The 22572-nt window shown below is 41.4% G+C and overlaps 1 protein-coding gene across 1 annotated transcript in view; it reads left to right on the forward strand.

Moving 5' to 3' along the window:
* The window catches only part of LOC115213087 (bromodomain-containing protein DDB_G0280777-like), a 48094-nt gene that overhangs the window by 21541 nt on the left and 3981 nt on the right, over positions 1-22572 (forward strand). The gene's annotated exons all lie outside the window — the stretch shown is intronic.

A 22572-nucleotide genomic window follows, 5' to 3' on the forward strand; every position in this document is an offset into this window, starting at 1 on the left:
ATAGTGCAGGAGTGGCTGTATGGTAAGTAGCTTGCTTACCAACCTCATGGTTCCGGGTTCAGTCCCACTGCGTGGCACCTTGGGCAAGTGTTTTCTACTATAGCCTCGGGCCAACCAATGCCTTGTGAGTGGATTTGGTAGCCGGAAACTGAAAGAAGCACGTTATGTATATGTGTATTTGTGTGTCTGTTTTTCCCCCCACCATTGCTTGACAACCGATGTTGGTGTGTTTATGTCCCTGTAACTTATCAGTTCAGCAAAAGATACCGATAGAATAAGTACTAGGCTGAGGTTGATTTGCTCGACTAAAGGTGGTGCTCCAGCATGGCTGCAGTCAAATGACTGAAACAATAGAATAAAAGAATACACACACACACATACATGTATATGTCTGTGTGTCTCTCTGTCTGGGCTTGTCTCCCACTACCGCTTGTGTACATGTCCCCGTAACTGAGCAGTTCAGCAAAAGAGATGAATAGAATAAGTACCAGGGTCGATTCATTCGACTAAAAATTCTTCAAGGCATTGCCCCAGCATGGCCACAGTCTAATGACTGAAACAAGTAAAAGATTAAACATTCTGCCACCCCTGCTACTTTAATGCTGGATGTCTCTCCACTCATGTGTGCGTGTGTACACACACACACACACACATATATATATATATATACACATATATATAAAACATAGCACAGACATGTGAGAGTTCCAATTGTCAGAATGCAAGCAATTAGTATGACTACCAGTCGTTATGTCAATATTATCATCTCTCTACATATAAAGTTTGGTTTTGTACTTAATATATTGTAATAAAGTCTTTTACTGCTACACCCCCCCCCCTTTCTTACTTACTTCCCCTACCACCACCACCCCTGCAATAAGCCACCATCTAACAACAATATATATATACACCCAGTTCTATAGACCCTGACCTTCCTCTAACAAACACAACCAATCAATAATCGTATTCACACACATCTCACTGACTCACTTTATTTCTGAGGTTACTACTCTTCCTTCTTTTTTTCTTTTTTCTTTCTTCTTTTTATGTATTCCAAGCAATTTCTCCAGCCACAGACTGTGTGAAATTTACTTTCTCATACCATTATCACCACCATCATCATCATCATCGTTATTAATAGCAGTGTGCGTTCTTCTTTAATGCCAAAGTAATATATGTCTGTGTGTGTGTGTTTAGCAAGAATGAGTTTAACCTGCAGTGGTCAGTGGCACATATTTGAACAACAACAACAACAACAAGTATATCAAATACCATACAACAGTGGTTCGCAACTGGGGGTCCATGTAAGATTCTGTTGTCAAAATTTATGAGCAGGCATGGCTGTGTGGTAAGAAGCTTTCTCCCCAACCACATGGTCCCGGGTTCAGTCCCACTGCATGGCACCTTGGGCAAGTGTCTTCTGCTATACTCTTAGGCCGACTAAAGCCTTGTGAGTGAACTTGGTAGACGGAAACTGAAAGAAGCTCGTCATGTAAAAGCACTCACTACACTCTCGGAGTGGTTGGCATTAGGAAGGGCATCCAGCAGTAGAAACTCTGCCAGATCAAGATTGGAGCCTGGTGGAGCCATCTGGTTCACCAGTCCTCAGTCAAACTGTCCAACCCATGCCAGCATGGAAAGCAGACGTTAAACGATGATGATGATGATATATGCATGTTTGTGTGTCCGTGTTTGTACCCTCACCATCGCTTGACAACCAATGTTGGTGTGTTTACCCCACCCCCATAACTTAGCAGTTCGGCAAAAGAGGTCAATCAAATAAGTACTGGGCTTACAAAGGATAAGTTCTGGGGTCAATTTCTTCGACTAACACCCTTTAAGGTGGTGCTCCAGCATGGCCACAGTCAAATGACTGAAACAAGTAAAATAATGAAATAAAATAAAAGAATAAATTGCTTCTACTCCTTCAATACACCAAACATTAAAATTTTTTTAATGCAGTTTCTAATAATATTTAATTATGAAGATATAGGCACAGGAGTGGCTGTGTGGTAAGTAGCTTGCTAACCAGCCACATGGTTCTGGGTTCAGTCCCACTGCGTGGCATCTTGGGCAAGTGTCTTCTGCTATAGCCCTGGGCCAACCAATGCCTTGTGAGTGGATTTGGTAGACGGAAACTGAAAGAAGCCTGTCGTATATATGTATATATATGTGTGCCTGTGTTTGTCCCTCTAGCATCGCTTGACAACCGATGCTGGTGTGTTTACGTTGCCGTCACTTAGCGGTTCGGCAAAAGCGACCAATAGAATAAGTACTGGGCTTACAAAGAATAAGTCCTGGGGTCGATTTGCTTGACTAAAGGCGGTGCTCCAGCATGGCTGCAGTCAAATGACTGAAACAAGTAAAAGAGTATATAATAGAACTTTTAAAAATTAGAATAGCTGTGGGAGTCTATCTGAGTAAAACGGCTGAAAGGGGTCCATCAGTACCAAATGGTTGAGAAAGACTGATACCAAATAAATTTTTGATTTATTAAAATTATCTGCTCCTCTTAGAAGATGTGTCACAATTACCAAATGGTAACTGTGACCAGATCCATAGGAGAAGGAGAGATCATCTGAAGATTCAAAGATTGTTGACGTGAAATTGAGGGGGAAAAAAGGTCAGGCTCATTGTTGTGGACATGCGTTTCTGCCTCAGTAGCAGTCATCAACACAACAATTGTGCTCAACTACTTCCAGCAGCCAAGGGACATAGACATTTATACAAAAAGAGTCAAGCACATTTATGGCCCCAGTATTTAGCCTAAATCAACCCTTAAATAAGCTCAGAGTAGCCACCCGAGTCTTCCCTCTGTTGAAACTCCTGGCTTCTACATTTTAAAAATGTGAGAGAATCAACAGATGGCAGCCTCAGCTTCAAATAAGATAAGCACTATCACCTTTATTGAGTACTACTATTCCTGTTTCTCATGTGAAATGTTTACTTTCATATTTTGTCTTCTACCTGTTTCAGTCATTAGACTGTGGCCACGCTGGGGCACTGTCTTGAAGAATTTTAGTTGAATGGCTTGATCCTAGTACTTATTTACAAACAGGTGTGGCAGGCATAGTTGTGACTGTGTGTTAAGAAGATTGCTTCCCAACCACATGGTTCCAGGTTCAGCTCCACTGCATGGCACCTTGGTCAAGTGTCTTCTACTATGGCCTCATGCCAACCAAAGCCTTGCGACTGAATTTGGTAGGTGGAAACTGAAAGAAATCCATCGTGTGTATATATATATATATATATGTATGTATGTATGTATGTATGTATGTATGTGTGTGTGTGTATATACATATATGTGTATGTATGTGTGTGTGTATTTGTGTCTCTGTGTTTGTCTTCCCTCCTCCCGGTCATTGCTTGACAACCGAGGTTAGTGTGGCTGCAGTCTAATGACTGAAACAAGTAAAAGCTAAAAGATGAACATATACAGTTTACTTGAGACACAGGAGCAGTAGTACTCAATAAAGGTGATAGTGTTTTAGCTAGGTACTTATTTTGTTGGTTCCTTTTGTCAAACCGCTAAGTTACAGGGACTTAAACACAACACCACCAGTTGTCAAGCAGTGGTGAGAGACAGAGAAACACAGGTGCCATGCAGTGGGGTTGAACCTGGAACCACACGGTTGGGAAGCAAACTTCTTATCGCACAACCTCACCTGTTGCATATTATAGATATTTGCCTCATAAGGCTGAAAGTACAAAAAAGAAACCCTGGCTCCCATTTCCTTCATCGATCTCCCTCCCCATCAATCTCATATTATTGGGCACTGACTGTTTCAAGTCGCAAACAAGTTTTCGAGAGGAAAACATTCCAACATTATTGATCAATTGATTGATTGCCTTTTGATAGCTTCTGGCATATTGGTTTTCATCTGTTGTTTTTGCACACACACTGTGCACAGATACACATAAATGTGTTCTTGATACACACCTCCACACACACACATCCACACACACACACACACACACATGTTGTTGTTTGGGCTTGGTCATCTGATTAACCAAATTTACATTACCTGAAAATAGTTTGAATGGATTTAGTTGGAGCACATCGATTAGGGTCACCTTGGGATTAAGCAATGATACAAACCCCAATATTCTGTTGCTGAGTCATAAATCTCTTATCTTTTACTCATTTCAGTTATTAGACTGTGGTCATACTGGGGCACCTCCTTGAAAAGTTTTAGTCGAACAAAGTACTTTTTTACCAAACCACTAACTTACATAAAAACACCAACAGCAATTGGCAAGCAATGCTGGGGAACAAACACAAAAGCACACACAAACACGCTCATCACCATTATTTAATCTCCATTTTCCATGCTGGCATGGATTGGCCAGTTTGACAGGAGCTGACCAGCCAGAAATCTGCACCAGGTTCCAACCGTCTGTTTCAGCATGGTTTCTACAGCTGGATGCCCTTCCTAATGCCAACCACTTTACAGAGTGGACTGGGTGCTTTTTATGTGGCACCAGCACCAGTGCTTTACACATGGCACTAGCACCCACAAACTCGCAAGGCTAGGACCTCTCAAACGATAGGGGGACATAAATAGCCCTTTTACTATCACCAAATGCTTGATACAACTAAAGGGAGCTAAGAACCTCGTATCTGTGCTCACTTGCCAGCCTGAGTAATTTGAAGGATTCAGGATACAGGTTCTCAATAGATTGTGAGTGGTATATTCAAAGCGACACAGCATGATTTGGTAGCATGTATCATACTTTCTCTAATTGTAAATGTAAACACTTTTTTTGCCATCCCACTTTTTCCACCAGGTGGAACATCAAGTTGGAGGTATAGAGTACTGTACTCACAATTGGCTGGTACTCATTTCAACTGAGTCTGCTGGAACAGTATGAAATGATGTTTCTTGCTTGAGGACACAATGCACTGCCCGGGCCAGGAATCGAACCCACAACCTTATAATCACAAGCTCAACACCATCACTATTTGGCCATGTGCCTTGTGTATGTTTGTATCTGTCTGTGTGTCTGTTTGATGCTTATTGGGGTGGTGGGGTGGAATGTGAACATCAGGGAGAAAGTTTTTAAAAAACCAGTTTTCAAATGAAGTCTCTTATGATATTTGTTCTGTGCTAAGTTGCACCCACTCCCTTGTTACTTGTGAGAAATGCAGTGAACTGATGATTAGTCTGTTAAGGATCTTTTACAAGCAATGATTGCAATATAAAAGGAATGAATGAAGCATACTTATATGTGTGTGCGTGGATAGATAGATATGTAGATAGATAGGGAGAGTTTACGAAAAAAACAAAAGACAAAGGCAGGTGGTGTACAAAACAAAGATGTATTAATATAACGCTCAGGAATAGAAAGTCTTTTACGTTTCGAGCCTATGCTCTTCTACAGAAAGGGACACAGAAAAAAACAAGGAGAGAAAAAACAATGTGTGTAGTGGCTAACGATTTATCATGGCAACTGATATTTAGATAGATAGATATGTACTTCTAATATAGGATAAAAAATTTTTTTTAAATTTCATCAAGTGGCCAGTATATTAAAATACCTTTTAAGGTGAAAATTATTAACAATTATAAATAAGGGCAAAAGAAAAAAATTTCTATGCCAATACGCTGAGAAATAGACTTTAAATCGTCAATCACCACATACAGTACACATCTCTATAAATAACGATGTATATTTATAGTAATGTATATTTTAATGTGGTGATTGACGTTTTAAAGTCTATTTCTCAGCATATTGGCATAGAAATTTTTTTCTTTTGCCCTTATTTATAATTGTTTAGATAGATATGTAGGTAGACAGATACACACACTCACATATATATATACATATATAATTGACACTGTTCTTGGTTATTTCAGTTAACTGCAGGTTGTGTATATCTGTTGGTGCCTGTTGCTTAGGTATTTTTGGATTGTGATTAATGTAACGAGTTGTGCTGCTCAATGATTTATCATATATGTGACTAATTTATTGATTATCATCAGCGATGTCCTACCTAGCATTTGTCGGGTTTATTTTGTTTGTGCCTGCTTATATTCCATGAAATCCTCCCCCTTCCTTATTAGAAGGAAAAAAAAACTATATTTCACTTCACATCTGTTAATTATTAGTAATCCTCACTAATTAGTCATAGAGCATGATTGGCGATTTATATTAACCCTTTCGTTGCTGTATTTATTTTGAGATGCTCTGTGTTTCTCTCAATTATTTTAGATATGACAAAGAATTTAGCAAAATAATTTAGTTATCATTAAGCTAGTGTTAGGAACATAAATCGTGACGTTTGGTGGAAGATTTTAATTCAAAACTTATGAAAACAAGACATTTGTACTACAGAACCAGAGGCGGTTTCAGCAGTGTTTCTAATGAAAGGGTTAAAGGAACCATGTCTTCCTTTAGGGACCCCACACAATCAGTAAAACTCTTCAACAGCTCAGTGCTCCTGCTGAGATAGCTAACCACCTTGTGGCATAAACTTTCCTCTCAGTTATGTGTGGTTCCAGGATTCAGTCCCACTGCCACCAATATTCAGCTGATGGAAAGGGCAGAGAAATTGCCTCATAGGTTGTACCTATTCACAATTGCAAGACTTAACTCATTTCTCTAGTTGATACCACCACTTGGCCCTCGCTTGCCCTTAATGGAGTCCACTCTGTTGCAAAGATTTTTGACAAGATTTTCAGTCTGAGGTTGAGTTGTGTCGTTATTTTTCCATAGTTCCATCCGGGCGATTGTGGGGGTTCTACCCTTCTTCCTCTGACTATCACGTAACACCTTAATCCTTCGATTACTCTATTTTGGTTAAAATTTATGGACTTTGTTTCAGCAAACTTTGAAAATATTGAATTTAGTAAAATAACTTTGTGGTGGGCATGGCTGTGTGGTAAGAAGTTTCCAGTCACATGGTTCCAGGTTCAGTTCCACTATGTGGCATTTGGGGCAAGTAGCTCCTACAATAGCCTCAGGCCAACCAAATCCCTCTGAGTGGATTTCGTAGACAGAAACTGAAAGAAGCCTGTCGTATATAAATGCATGTCCTTGTGTCTATGTTTGTCCCCAATCATCACTTGACAACCAGTGTTAGTGTGTTTACATCCCTGTAACTTAGTGGTGCAGCAAAAGAGACTAATAGTATAAGTACCAGGATTTAGAAAAAAAGAGTTTGGCTAAAATTCTTCAAGACAGTGCTCCAGCATGGCCGCAGTTTAGTGACTGAAACAACTAAAAGACAAAGATTGTTAAAGCTGATGTTTGGGAAATGAATGAAATTTTGATGGGAGAAGATTTTAATTTCAATCAACTTAAAATGGCATTTAGTGCCGTAGAACCAAGGGTTGGTCTCAAACAGGTTGATATTCTTTTCCACTCTAGGCACAAGGCCCGAAAATTTTGGAGAGTGGTGGGTGGGGCAGTCAATTAGAGTGACATGCAACTGGTACTTAATTTATCAACCCCGAAAGGATGAAAGGCAAAGTCAACCTCGGCGGAATTTGAACTCAGAACATGAAGACAAACAACGAAATACCACTAAGCATTTCACCCAGTGTGCTAACGTTTCTGCCAGCTGACCACCTTTGCTGGTTGAAATGCTTTTAGTCTTTTGAAACCTCAACCTTTTTTAAGTCACTGTAATCTTTTGATTGAGTTTACCATTGTCATTCTTATAGTCATTCTGCTGGAACTGGTACACAGTTGCAACTAGCAAGCCATGCTACTCCATACTAATGACGAGCAAGACTCAGAAACTAGTCCCTGGATGCAGGCCTAGCTGTTGGGGGTGCTCTTGTCTCCCCCTTGTAAACATAAGGACACAGGAAATGTGTCAAAGCCAACAGGAAGCGTTGATGCTTCCTAGGGCTAAACAGCGGTAGTATGATTCCCTTCATGGGACTGTCACGTTAAGTTGACAGTATACAACTGCTTTATGGTACACAGTATTGTTTTGTTACTCCCTTTTTGAGTTGATCCTTGCATAGGACATAATTCCCACATTTGTTAACCCTCCTTCTCCTGTCCCGTAGATACAGTCAACCCAGTGCTTCATTAGGGCCCAAAACACACACCTTGCCATGGCATTATTTTGAACTTATTGTCTGCACTTTGCAACACACTCATCTGATGAGCTTCCACTTATTTCCCACCTTCCAAATTTCATATCCACACCTCTGAAAGCAGACACCTACCAGTGAGATTGAACCAGCAACTGATGGCTGTTGAATAAACTTTCTTCTTGACAAGAAACAGCCATGACTGAGCTCATTTATTATAACAGATCTGGTTTGAATGTCAACAGGAGGATTAGTTATATTGTTGCTGGTGGCTGTTGTAGATGTTTAGTAGGTCAGTGACTTAGTACTGTTAACTTAGTAGAATAAATGAACCAGTTGTCAGTTTTGTGCAGGAGAGCAAGAGGTAGAGGCCCACCTCTAAACTACCAATTGCATCATTGTTTCCCAACCCTTTTAATCTTAATATAGAATCCAGTGGCGAGCTGGCAGAAACATTAGCACGCCGGGCGAAATGCTTAGCAGTATTTCGTCTGCCGTTATGTTCTGAGTTCAAATTCCAAGGTCGGCTTTGCCTTTCATCCTTTCGGGGTCGATAAATTAAGTACCAGTTACACATTGGGGTCGATGTAATCGACTTAATCAGTTTGTCTGTCCTTGTTTGTTCCCTCTATGTTTGGCCCCTTGTGGGCAATTAAGAAATAATCTTGATATAGAACCCTTAAGATATAGTCCATGTCTTGTGGAACTTTCACATAATTAGATCTTTTCTTGCTGTCTCATAAAAATAAACCAAGACCTTTTAAAGTGTCTTTAAAAGGTTTTGCTGTGCTAATAAAAATAACTGCCACTCCACTGGTAATAACAACGAATGTTCCAGTTGATCCGGAGAGCAGAACAATCTGCTCGTGAAATTAACATACAAGTGGCTGAGTATTCCACCCTTAACGTAGTTCTTGGGGGGATTCAGTGTGATAAGGCTGGCCCCTTTGAAATACAGATCAGGAGTGGTCTTAGATGGGTTGATATCATGAGGGTTAAACAAGACCTTATTGACCAAATTTCCTTACAATTCCATTTCATCATCATCATCATCATTTAGCGTCCAAAGGCTACACCAGACTCCAGTTTGATTTGGCATGGTTTTTTTGTGCCACCAGCATGGGTGCCATTTGCATGACACTGGTATCTGTCACGACTAATTTTGCTCAGCTTGATGGGTCTTCTTCTCAAGCAAAACATAATGCCAAAGGCCTTAGTCATTGCATCCATGAGGCCCAACACTAGAAAGAAGCTCAGCCACTTTGCCTCCATTTAGATATAACAGCCTGCACTATGAATATTCTGACAGTGGGTTTGGTTTGTGTTCAGGGCCAGTCTCGCTCCCTCGTCCTTCAAACTTGTATTGGTCAACTGCAGCAAGTGCTACAAAAGCTCAATAGCTGTCTGGATTCGGGATTTGCATGGAGTGCCCTTCTCTTAGATGAGCAGCTTAAGAGCCTCATCTCTCTTGAGTCCTTTGAGGAGTCTGTGAGTGACCTTCTTCTGGAGGCAGTTCCATGAAATGCTAATTAGCTGAGACCTTAATAGGTCTGAGCAGACCCAGGAACAGAAGTGGCCAAGGGATGGTTCCACACTCCTCAAACCCTGAAACTCTACCCAGGACAGGCATTTGCATATAATTAGTTTATATGTATAGTACTATGTCTTGTGGCACATTAAGCAGCCTCTCTCAGATTTTTAGGGCTTAGGTGAAGCCCCAGTTGGGAGACATTGATCTACCCCAAAGATGCATTTCAACCCTGATGATGACTACACAGTTATACCTATTTCTTTACTACCCACAAGGGGCCAAACACAGAGAGGACAACCAAGGACAGACAAGCTGATTAAGTCGATTACATCAACCCCAGTGTGTAACTGGTACTTAATTTATTGACCTCGACGGAATTTGAACTCAGATCGTAACGCGGTAGACGAAATACCGCCAAGCATTTCACCCAGCCTGCTAACGTTTCTGCCAGCTCACCGCCTTCTACACAGTTAAACCACCTCTGTAAAATCTGTGATGTGATATATTCAGCTGTAACATCTGCCTCTTCTGTTGACACATTGACAGACACATCCCAAATGCCATTAATTATAGAATTTTGATGGCTGTGTTTCCTTATTGTCCCTTTCAAAGCTGGAATACCAGAAGTCCCTGTTTCTCACAGCCATTGTTGGGTTTTACATCCTCGCTCGGGTTGTTGTCACTGTTTGCTTCAAGGAACCTGGGAAGCCCTAGTATGAATCAATTAAATCAGCCCCAGGATTTGATCTTCTGGAAGGATGAGCCATAGGATTTGAACTCTAACTATAACTAAGTGCTACACACCCACAACTCTGCCAATCTACCCCTTTTCAACATTGTCAATTAGGAAGATTGTAACGACCCTCACCAGGGAAACACTGATCAAGTAAAACCTAAAGACACAGATGACAGTGAGTGATTTGAGGGAAATTAGGCTGCTATTTCTCGATAGGTTGTGCGAACACACAGAGGTTCACATGTAGGCTTATAGATATTAATTATTTGGTGTTATTTGGTGCAGAGTGCAGAAAATCTGGGACAGATTAAGTGATAAATGCAGAAGCTGCTAATTGATGTTAAAAGAGATAAACAGAATTTATGAGGGGGGGGGGGCTACTTGGTTCCCTCTTCTTGTTAAACATTTAATGTTTGATAATAAATTTGATCAAATAACAATGGAAACCACTTGCTAATGAGGTTAATACTTTGATAACTTGTTAGCAAGGTTAATAATAATAGTTAAATATACTGTGAGATTAAACTAATTGAAACGCTTAGCACAATTGGCATATCTACTTCAGATTGTGTGTGTGTATAGGCATAGTTTATAACCACTGTAGGTGCAGTGGGGTCAAATAGTTAAGTTCGCTTTACAACCATAAGATCTCGGGTTCAGTCACATTCTATGGCATCTTGGGCAGATGTCATTTTCAGCCTTTATCTCATGAGTGAAATTCTGTTAGTGGAAACTGTAGAGAAGCCCACTGAGCAAATTGTAGCTTGTAATTCAAAAGATAGAGCTTTATCACTGTGTTTTGCTGATTCTGCCTAAGAATTAAGTTTAAGGCTACATGTATCTGAAATACTCAGCCACTTGCACAACTGAATCCTCTTCACTTTACAATGGAGGCCCACCATTCCCACCACCATCACTACCAAAGAGGTTCCAATGACAGTTCCTGTTGACCATTTTAACTATGTTTTTTTTTATACTATAAACTTAAGTGATACCTGTCATATGCCAGGTGACTTTTTCCACCATGGGTAATATTGAGTGGTGCCACGTATAAAGTTTGTTTCCCAATCACAGGGTTCTCGGTTCATTCTCAGTGTATGGCACCTCCTTGAGCAAGTACCTTCTACTATAGACCCAGGCTAACCATGCTTTGTGAGTGGATTTGGCAGAGAGAAACTGAAGAAGCCCATCATATGTGTATATATTGAAATCAAAATGGAAATTGTAGTTGTGGCCAATACCAGTCTCCCCTGGCTGGTGCCAGTGGCACGTAATGAACACCATTCAAGCTTGGGCTGATACTAATGTCGCCTGACTGGCTTCCCGTACCAGTGACATGTAAAAAGCACCATCCAAACATGGTAAATGCCAGCCCCCCACCAACTAGCTCCTGTGCCAGTGGCACATAAAAAGCACCATCCAAACGTGGTCGATGCCAGTGTCACCTGACTGGCTCTCTGTGCTGATGGCACGTAAAAAGCACCATCCAAATGTGGTTGATACCAGTCCCCCACAAGCTGGCTCCCAAGTTGGTGGTATGTAAAAAGCACCCACTACACTCTCGGAGTGGTTGGCATTAGGAGGGACATCCAGCTGTAGAAACCCTGCCAGATTGGAGCCCATGCCTTTCAAACATCTGGGAACTCCGAAACAGATTTTCAAGGCTTTTGCACCCTCCTCTTTCATGTGCTGGCCCTACAAAGTCATTTCACGAGTTTAAAATACAGTTCCAGTTCCCCTTGGTCTTCGAGAAGACCCGATGATTCGATCCTCTCTTTGGAGATTTGGTTGCAAGTTCTAGAAAAGCCAGTGATTACGTAGAAGCTCCCTCGTGATGTGCGTACTGGAGCACAGATCTTTACTAGATTGTGTGAGGATATGTGAGTGTTCAGCTATGCACTGAAATTGTGAGTGTGTATGCTTGTGTGCACTGGGTACCATCTAATCCCGGCATGGTGTAATTTGAGGGAATTTGGTTCCTATTTTAAGCAGGCCGAACGATCACATAGGAGGTTCTTCGCTGGTTTATTCGTTTATGTCTGTGAAAGAGAGCTGTTATTGTTTAACCCCGAAAGGCGACGGGTTGGCAGTATCATTAGCACGCCAGACAAAATTCTCAGCGGCATTTACTCCGTCTTTACATTCAGAGTTCAAATTCCGTTGAGGTTGACTTTGCCATCATCCTTTAAGAGTCAATAAACTAAGTACCAGTCGAGCACTGGGGTCGATGTAATCGAGTAACCCACCTCCTCCAAAATGTCAAACCTTTGTGTCTATAATAGAAAGTATTATAGTTTAAGCACGGGTTAACTATGATGATAGGCGTCCCTGTAGTGACCATCCAGTCGATTCATAAATCAAGGAATTATAATAACCAGTCTGTGCCGGTGGCACGTAAAAAGCACCATCCGATCGTGGCCATTTGCCAGCCTCGTCTGGCACGTAAAAAGCACCCACTACACTCATGGAGTGGTTGGCGTTAGGTAGGGCATCAAGCCGTAGAAACATTGCCAGATCAGACTGGGCCTGGTGCAGCCTTCTGGCTTCCCAGACCCAGTTGAACCGTCCAACCCATGCCAGCATGGAAAGCGAACGCTAAACGATGATGATGATGACGATATATATATGTGTGTGTGTGTTTTTGGTGTTAGGAAGGGCATCCAGCTATAAAAATCCTGCCAAAACAGTCACAGAAGTGTGGTGCAGGCATCTGCCTGGCCGGCTCTTGTCAAACCATCCTTCCCATGCCAGCATGGAAGGCAGGCATTAAACGATGATGATGATGATAATCTGTGTGTTTGTCTCTGTTCCCCACCACTTCTTGGACAACTAGTATTGGTTTGCTTATGTCTCCATAACTTAGTGGTTCAGCAGAAAGAGACCGGTAGAATAAGTGCCAGGCTTAGTCAATTCATTTGACTAAAACATTCAAAGTGGTGCCCCAGCGTGGTCGCAGTCTAATTATGATTTAACTTTTGACGAATCTCTTCTTGTACAAAATGATGAAATAAATCCTCCTTGTTTGTACTCCATCCAACAACCACTCCGTCGTTTGTACCTCATCTCTCTCTCGTCACACTATGGTTCTTTCTCTCTCCTCATCCCTGCATCTCTTCCGTTAGTTCTCTCTCTCTCTCTCTCCCTCCTCCCCTCTTTATATAATGTAAAGTGTGACTGGCAAAACCAATTAATATTTGTATCCAGTTGTTATAGAGATTTAGTTCTAATGAGGTCATTATAACATTGAAACAGGTTCAGAGTTATCTCCTACTCACCAATAAACTGAAAATACTCATTAACTTGTATTGTTTTATTTATTTCTAGTTATTCTCTTCTCTTCTATTTCCTGTATGAACTAGGTTAATGCTAACTTACCTATTGTTCAAAGTATTGTTTTTAACTGGTTGTTTAGTACAAAACACTTGTGACAGTCTCCTCCTCTTCTTCTTCTTCTTCTTCATGCGATGGTCAAATATTACCGTTTTTTGACCAGAGGCTAGCAGTGGCAGCACCAGGTGTGCTTGTGTACACAGAATTAGATTTTATGAAGCTTACATCCTTATGACACCTTGTTAATTAAACCACTTCACAAATTAATTAAGTCACTTCATGATATAAGATGTGTTAGCTGGGTGGCCATGGGAGGGTTCTGCACACTGTGGGGGAAGACAGAGAGAGAGAGAGAGAGCAAAGCTTAATTGAAGGAGAAATCCAAATGTCACCATTGTTGTTATTTCACTACCCTGTTTCAGCAGTGGGGTGGAGTACCCTGACAGACAGACAGACAGACAGTCATACATATATCCCTGTGCATTCACACACACACACACTGACCTCGTGCATGTGTACCCGTTAAACATACACTTGCACAATAATCACCTCTGACTATACACAATAGCATTATACACCCCCTCATACACCCACCTTCGTGAACTTTAATACATTCACAGCTCTGTACGGAGTCTGTGAGGAGGCACAGTGAGCTAATAGTTGCGGGCTGACCTAAAATATTTCACTGATAAACTACTAACCACTCTACTACTACTACTACTACTGGTGGCAATGGTGGTGGTGGTAGTAGTAAAAACAGCTGTTGTAGTTTACTTTACGAATCTATATATGGTTGTATATAGAGAGTGAAGGTTGAATGTGATCGATCTTACAAACCTATATATTTCTCTGTGTGTGTGTGTGTGTGTGTGCTTACCATAACTTGTTGACTGGAAAATATCAGTTGTATAAATCTATATATTATTATGTATGTAATTTTTGATGGTTGAATAAAGCTATTCATACATATATGATATATATTAGTGTTTGTACATGACTGTGTGTATATGTGTATATATATATATATGTGTGTATATGTATATATATATATATGTGTGTATATGTATATATATATATATATATATATAGATCATCATCATCGTTTAACGTCTGCTTTCCATGCTAGCATGGGTTGGACAATTTTGACTGAGGGCTGGCGAACCAGATGGCTGCACCAGGCTCCAATCTTGATTTGGCAGAGTTTCTACAGCTGGATGCCCTTCCTAATGCCAACCACTCTGAGAGTGTAGTGGGTGCTTTTTACATATGCCACCGGCACAGGTGCCAGTAAGGCGACGTTGGTAACATATATATATACACACATACATACATATGCGCACACACACATACATTTACTGAAGGCTCATGGCTTAGTGGTTATGGGTGTTGCACTCACAATGGCAAGATTGTGGGTTCAGTTCCCAGACCAGACATTACGTTGTGTTCTTGAGCAAAGCACTTCATTTCACGTTGCTCTGCAATCATTTCAACACCTAACGTGTGGCACCCAGAAGCACCTGTACAGGTAATGTTGATTTGATGGAGGGAGTCAGCTTATGGGAACACAAACCTTTGATCACTATAAGCAGATCATCTGTTTGGCTGTTCAATAAAGAACTTGCCGAACGCTCATACATCATCTAACGATGGGAGAGTCCATTATTATATATACTTGTATATAGAATATTGGGTTTGGTTCACTTGTGATCTAAATGAACAGGTATGTGCTATATAGCAGGTCAACCGTTAGGTTCCAAGGTCAGAGCTAAGGCTGGATATAAGGATCCATGTTAGGGTTCCATTATAACCTGTATATATTATGAGGAAAAATGAAAACCAAGGCAGAACAAGTATCTCAAGTCATTTAGAATGATTTAATTGAAATTCACCTTACCCTAATTAAATTATTCTAAATGACTTGAGATGATTGTTCTGCCCTGATTTTGATTTTCCTCTAATATAATTTGTGTGTGTCTGTGTGTGTGTATAGGTGTGTATAGGGGTGAGTGGATGGTTAAGTTTACAAGATTGCAGAAGGTGAGTGGGAGATGATGCGAAGGGAAATGCAGGTGGAGGGAGGGATTGTTAGGAAGGTATGTTGTGGGCAAGAAGGAGCTGTGTCAAGTTACTGGGAGGTGTGTACAAGTGAAGTGGTACATATATACAGACCCCCTTATGTACCTCTGGAGGAAGGGCATCCAGCTACACAAAGATTGGAAAAGACCGGTTGTATAAATTTAGATATTGCTCTGTGTGTGTGTGTGTGTGTGTGTGTAGATATGCACACCAGTGAGAGTAAAAACCAAAGTAGCCCTCAATATATTTACTATCAGTTAACAAGCAAGTGGCTGAGTACTTCACAGGCAGTCATGCCCTTAACGTAGTTTTCGGGGAGATTCAGCATGATACAGAATGTGACAAGGCTGTTCCTTTAAAATATGGGTACAACTTGTTTCTGCCAGCTGAGTGAACTGGAACATTGTGAAATAAAATGTCTTGCTCAAGGACACAACACCACTAAATATCGAGCTTATGACCCTACGATCATGAGCTGGATATCCTAACCACTAAGCCATACACACTTAAGGTTTCATGAGTATAGCATATGTCCACATCGTCAGATGTTTACAGAAGAGTGGAGAGAAATTAAAAGAATTTTAAAATGGCTTTTAGGTGAAAGTATTTCACCCTCCTTTAGTTGCTAATATAGGTAAGCCAACCACATGGCTTTAGCTGACCAATGGAAGCCTAAATACTCTTATCTAAAGCCATGTTTAGTTTCTTTTATATCCCCTGCATTTGAATATCTGATGATATAGACATGTCCTGCACCAATGAAACTTTAAATAATGTGGAATTGAAACGGGTGTGTGTGTGTTTTATCATTTTAATGTCTGCCTTTTTTTCATGTTTCAGTTAAATGAAGGTGTGTATGGTTCAGTGGTTAGCATATTCAACTCATAATTGTAAAAAGCACCATTCAAGTATGGTCATTGCCGGTGCCACCTGACTGGCTGCCATGCCGGTGGCACGTAAAAAGCACCATTCGAGCATGGTCGTTGCTGGTGCCACCTGACTGGCTGCCACGCCGGTGGCACGTAAAAAGCACCATTCAAGCGTGGTCGATGCCAGTGCCAGCTGACTGGTCCCGTGCGGGCGGAACATAGAAAACACCATTTGAGTGTGGTCGTTACCAGTGCCACCTGACAGCCTCCTTTGCTAGTGGCGCATGAAAAGCACCCACTACACTCTTGGAGTGGTTGGCGTTAGGAAGGGCATCCAGCTGTAGAAACCTTACCAGATCAGGTTGTAGCCTGGTGCAGCTTTCTGGCTTGCCAGTTCTCAGTCAAACCATCCAACCCATGCCAGCATGGAAAGCAGATGTTAAACGACGATGACGATTGTAGAGTTATGAGTTCAATACTTGGCAGTGCATTGTGTCCTTGAGCAAGACACTTTATTTCACGTTGCTCCAGTCCATTCAGCTAGCAAAAGTGAGTAGTACCTGTATTTCAAAGGGGCCGCTCTTGTCACATTCAGTATCATGCTGAATCTCCCTTAGATCATTAAGGGTATGCGTGTCTGTGAAGTACTCAAGAGCAGGTTGTTCTGTTGATTGAATCAGCTGGAACCCTTATTGTCATAACCAATGAAAAGCCAAAGCAGGGTAGATGAAATTTATTGAGGCAGGATTCTCTTCCTGTATCAACCCTCACCTGTTTTTGAGCAACGTAATATTTTCCATAGTCCTCAGAAGAAACAAATAGTACAATGGCCAGGTGTGGCTGTGAGGTAAGAAGCTTGCTTCCCAACCACATGGTTCTGGGTTCAGTCCCACCGTGTGGCACCTTGGGCAAGTGTCTTCTACTAAAGCCTCAGGCTGACCAAAGACTTGTGAGTGGATTTGGTAAACAGAAACTGAAAGAAGCCTGTCATGTGTGTGTGTGTGTCTGTGTTGTCCCCCACCATCACATGACAACCAATGTTGGTATGCTTACATCCCTGTAACTTATACTATTGGTCTCTTTTGCCGAGCTGCTAAGTACTAGGCTTACAAAGAATAAGTCCTGGGGTCAATTTGTTCAACTAAAGATGGTGCTCCAGCATGGCCACAGTCAACTGACTGAAACAAATAAAAGAATACATTTCATGGGAGATTGCATACAAAAAACACCATTTATATGACAGGCATATTTGTTAACAGTTAGCAATGATATACACACACACACACAATAGGCTTCTCTCAGTTTCCATCTACCAAGTCCATTCACAAGGATTTGGTCCTCTTAGGGTTCTAGTTGAAGACAATAGTTGAGGATGATGTACAGTAGGACTAGCTATATATATATATATATATATATATATATATATATATATATATTCGCATTACTGGCACTTGTGCCCCGTGCTAGTAGGGTGCTAAGAGCACCATCCAAGCGTGATAATTGCCAGAGCAGCTAACTGGCTTCCATGCCAGTGGCACGTAAAAGGCACTGTTCAAGGGTGATCATTACCAGCGTCGCCTTACTAGCACGTCTAAAAACATTTGAGCGAAGTCGTTGCCAGTACCACCTGACTGGCCCCCATGCCAGTGGCACGTAAAAGCCCCCACTACACTCTCGGAGTGGTTGGCGTTAGGAAGAGCATCCAGCTGTAGAAATTCTGCCAGATCAAATTGGAGCCTGGTGCAGCCATCTGGTTTGCCAGCCCTCAGTCAAATCGTCCAACCCATGCCAGCATGGAAAGCAGACATTAAACAATGATGATGATGATGATATATATATACACACACATATGGTGACGTGACAGCTGAATGGAGCTATTCATATATTTGTGTATAAACCTGTGTTTATAAACACAGTGACTTTTGAAAGCTGAATAAGCCTATTCATGCCATCCTCCTCCTATAAGCTTCTCTCTTTCTTTCTCTCTCTCTCTCTTTCCCTCCACCCCCATGCACACACACACACACAATGGTATTTGAATGTTGAATGGCAGCAATCGTTTGTTTCCTTTCGATCTCATATGAAACAGTGTTGCTACTGTTACCTGTCAGTGCAGTAATCTTGGTTTAGAATCGTTTAATTAAAGATAGCTTAGGTTGTTATTTGATTAGTTTTCAGACCAACTAATCAACGGAAATAAGACATTCCACATATGGCCATCCTGTTTGTCTCCCCACCCTCGGACACAGAGCTACATTACCCAACGTATCCGATTATTTCTAGCTAATCAAGCTACTGCATAAAGGCTCCTCCGTTGGCATTCGTAGACAGACAAGGACAGAAATAACCAAAAGGAAAAATAGTCTTTAGACTAAATGGTAAAGAGGAATTGTGAGAGGGGGAGGTAGAAAAGGAAACACACACACACACACACACACACACACACACACACATCATTGTCATGTAATATTGTCTGCCTTCCATGCTGGCAAAGGTTGGATGGTTTAAGCTACACCAAACTCTGTCTGCTTTGGCATGGTTTTTAGGGCTGTTGTTGTTGTTAAGCAACAAGACGGGTAAGTGTGATTAGATGATTAGGGACTAGGGCTTAGGGGCGGGAGACCCCAGACCTTGGAAAAAAAAACTTTGGTCGTCCTGTTGTAGTCAAGGGCTCTTCATTGACAACGGACACCACTGGGAGGTGGCCCTCGAAGTCGCTGGAAATGGAGATCTCCAGGTCCAAATTCTTGAACGGCTGGTTTCTAGGGCTGGGGGCCCTTCCTAACACCAACCTTTTTACAAAGTGTACTAGATGCTTTTTTTTACGTGGCCCCAATGCCAGTGAGGTGACCAAGTCATTTGCAAGACAAGACCCCCCCCCGTAAATGAGGTGGGGGAGTAGTATTGAGTGGGGTGACTTTGTGTCAAGTGATGAGAGGTTAGTGTATGAACAGAGGAGGAGAAACAGATGTCCTGCACTAAAGAAGATACCTGGCTACCTCAGTTGGGAAAAGAGAGAGAGAGAAAGTGGTGCAGAAGTTACAGAGGGGTATATTAATGAAGTGGTACTAAGGATAGAATAGGGGTGAGTGGGTGGTTAAGTTTACAAGATTGCAAAAGGTGAGTGGGAGATGATGCGAAGGGAAATGCAGGTGGAGGGAGGGATTGTTAGGAAGGTATGTTGTGGGCAAGAAGGAGCTGTGTCAAGTTACTGGGAGGTGTGTACAAGTGAAGTGGTACATATATACAGACCCCCTTATGTACCTCTGGAGGAAGGGCATCCAGCTACACAAAGCATGTCAAAGCTGACCCTGGAGCTCAGTGTGGCCCTGCAACTCACCAGATTATGTCAAACCATTTAACCTAAGTTGTTGTATTTAGGAATGGTCATTTTGCCAGTTTTGCCAATAAAAACACACGCACTATACACTATATATCTGGTGTTACTTTGCTTCAGTGTTATTTATTTTTTACATTAATCTTAATCTTATTTCGACCAGAGTTCTTTCGTCACACTTCTGTGACCTCATCAGTGGTCCTTTGCTTTCTTCTTTCTTATTTGTGTGTCTCTCCATACACAAATGATGAGATCACAGAAGTGTGACAAAAGAACACTGGCCGAAATAAGATTAAGATTAATGTAAAAAATAAATAACACTGAAGCAAAGTAACACCAGATATATAGTGTATAGTGCATGTGTTTTTATTGGCAAAACTGGCAATATGACCCTTCCTAAATACAACATCTGTTTCAACACACGACTTCACATCAAGAATCTTGCAAAACAAATATATAAACATAACATTTAACCTGTGCCAGCAGGAAAAACACATTAACCGTTTAGCATTCGGATTTCTTTGTCAAATGTCTTGCTTTTTTATTCACATTGTTTTGAATTAATCATGGATTATTTTGTAGCTTCAGATTTCCAATATTGTGTTTCTGTATTTTTAGAATGGCATTGTAGGGTAGGTGTGAGGGGTTAGACGGAGTCAGTTTTAACAACATAAAGCAGGTGGAATGTTTGGGTCTAGATGTGGTGGGACTAGATGTTAAAGAGTTTGTTGATGATTTATATATACACAAGCCTTGAAAGTCTTTGAACTGGTGACATTATTAAGACATGTTTTGCAAAATAACACTAACAGGTAATGCGTTTATATATTTTATATATATATATATATATATAGGCGCAGGAGTGGCTGTGTGGAAAGTAGCTTGTCTACCAACCACATGGTTCCGAGTTCAGTCCCACTGCGTGGCACCTTAGGCAAGTGTCTTCTACTATAGCCTCGGGCCGAACAAAGCCTTGTGAGTGGATTTGGTAGACAGAAACTGAAAGAAGCCCGTTGTATATATGTGTGTGTGTGTGTGTATATATATATATATGTGTGTGTTTGTGTGTCTGTGTTTGTCCCCCTAGCATTGCTTGACAACCGATGCTGGTGTGTTTATATCCCCGTCACTTAGCAGTTCGGCAAAAGAGACCAATAGAATAAGTACTGAGCTTACAAAAGAATAAGTCCCGGGGTCGGGTTGCTCGATTAAAGGCGGTGCTCCAGCATGGCCGCAGTCAAATGACTGAAACAAGTAAAAGAGTAAAAGAGAGTAGGTAATATCATGTCTCTTTTGGCTTTGAGGCTGGGGGAAACGAAAAACATGAGACAAAGCCAGAGGAGATTGCTTAATTCAGGAAAAGAAAGGGGAAGACGAGGGCCTTGTGTGCTTGTAGAGAGAAGGAAAGAATAGAAGCAAGCTGGGACCTCACTTGCTTGAGTGTTGGAAAGGCTTGTGGATGTAATGACAGAGAATTGTCAGTCAATAGCTAGAGACAGGGCAATGGAATTAGATGTGTAAAGAGTTATATGAGAGGTGTTACGGGGATTTGAAAGGTCAGCTTAGATTGTGTAAGCTAAGAAAGAGGTTGAGTGCTGTTATACAGGAATTTAATTAGAGGTTGGTATTTGGAAGACTGAAGCATTTCAAGTTTGCCAACAACCTGCTGTCGTTATTTTGTCGTTATTTTGCAGCAAGCTGCAAGAATTGTTAGCATGTCAGACATGTCATGTTTGGCAGCATTTCTTCTTCTGACTTTTTATGTTTTGTGTTCAAATTCTGCTGCAGCCAACTTTTCATCCCTTCAGGGTTGGTAAAACAATAATCAGTTGGGCACTGGGGGTTGATGTAATTGACTTACTCTTCCCTCCACACACAAAAAAAAACAGTTCAGGCCATGCTCGAGGAGACCTATTGAGTCAAGTACATCAAATGGAAATTGTGGTTGTGATCCCCGTGCCAGTGGCACGTAAAAAGCACCAACCAACCATGGTCATTGCCAGGCCCCTCTGGCCCCTGTTCTGGTGGCACATAAAAAGCATCCACTACACTCTCGGAGTGGTTGGCGTTAGGAAGGGCATTCAACTGTAGAAACTCTGCCAGGTCAGACTGGAGCCTGGTGCAGCCTCCTGGCTTCCCAGACCCCAGTCAAACCGTCCAACCCATGCCAGCATGGAAAGCAGACATTAAACGATGATGATGTGTCTATAGGGGAAAGGATTATCAGAAATTAAGGTGACCCTCTGATAGAATTATTAGTATTAGTCAAACAAAAGGCTTAGCTGTGTGTGTTTGTTTTTTTTCTTTTTCCAGCTCTTTACATTCTGAGTTCAACTTTACCTTTCACGGGTCATGTGATCGACTGACCCCCTCCCACTGGAAAGTTTGAAACAATTATCAGAAGTTTCCCCCTCAATAACAACTTCGACCCTTTAGCATTCACACTACTCCATCAAATGTGAGGCTTATTTATTCAGATTATCTTAAATTAATCATGCATTGTATGTCAAAGCTTCCAGATTTTGATGATGTGACTATATTTTTAGAATGACATTGTTGGGTATGTGTAAGAAGCCAGATCTGGCCAGTGCGAACATAAAACATGTTGAATATTGGGCCTGGATGAGGTCGACTTTGCCTTTCAT

The sequence above is a fragment of the Octopus sinensis genome, linkage group LG1 (genome assembly GCF_006345805.1).
Source record: "Octopus sinensis linkage group LG1, ASM634580v1, whole genome shotgun sequence".
NCBI classification, from domain to species: domain Eukaryota; kingdom Metazoa; phylum Mollusca; class Cephalopoda; order Octopoda; family Octopodidae; genus Octopus; species Octopus sinensis.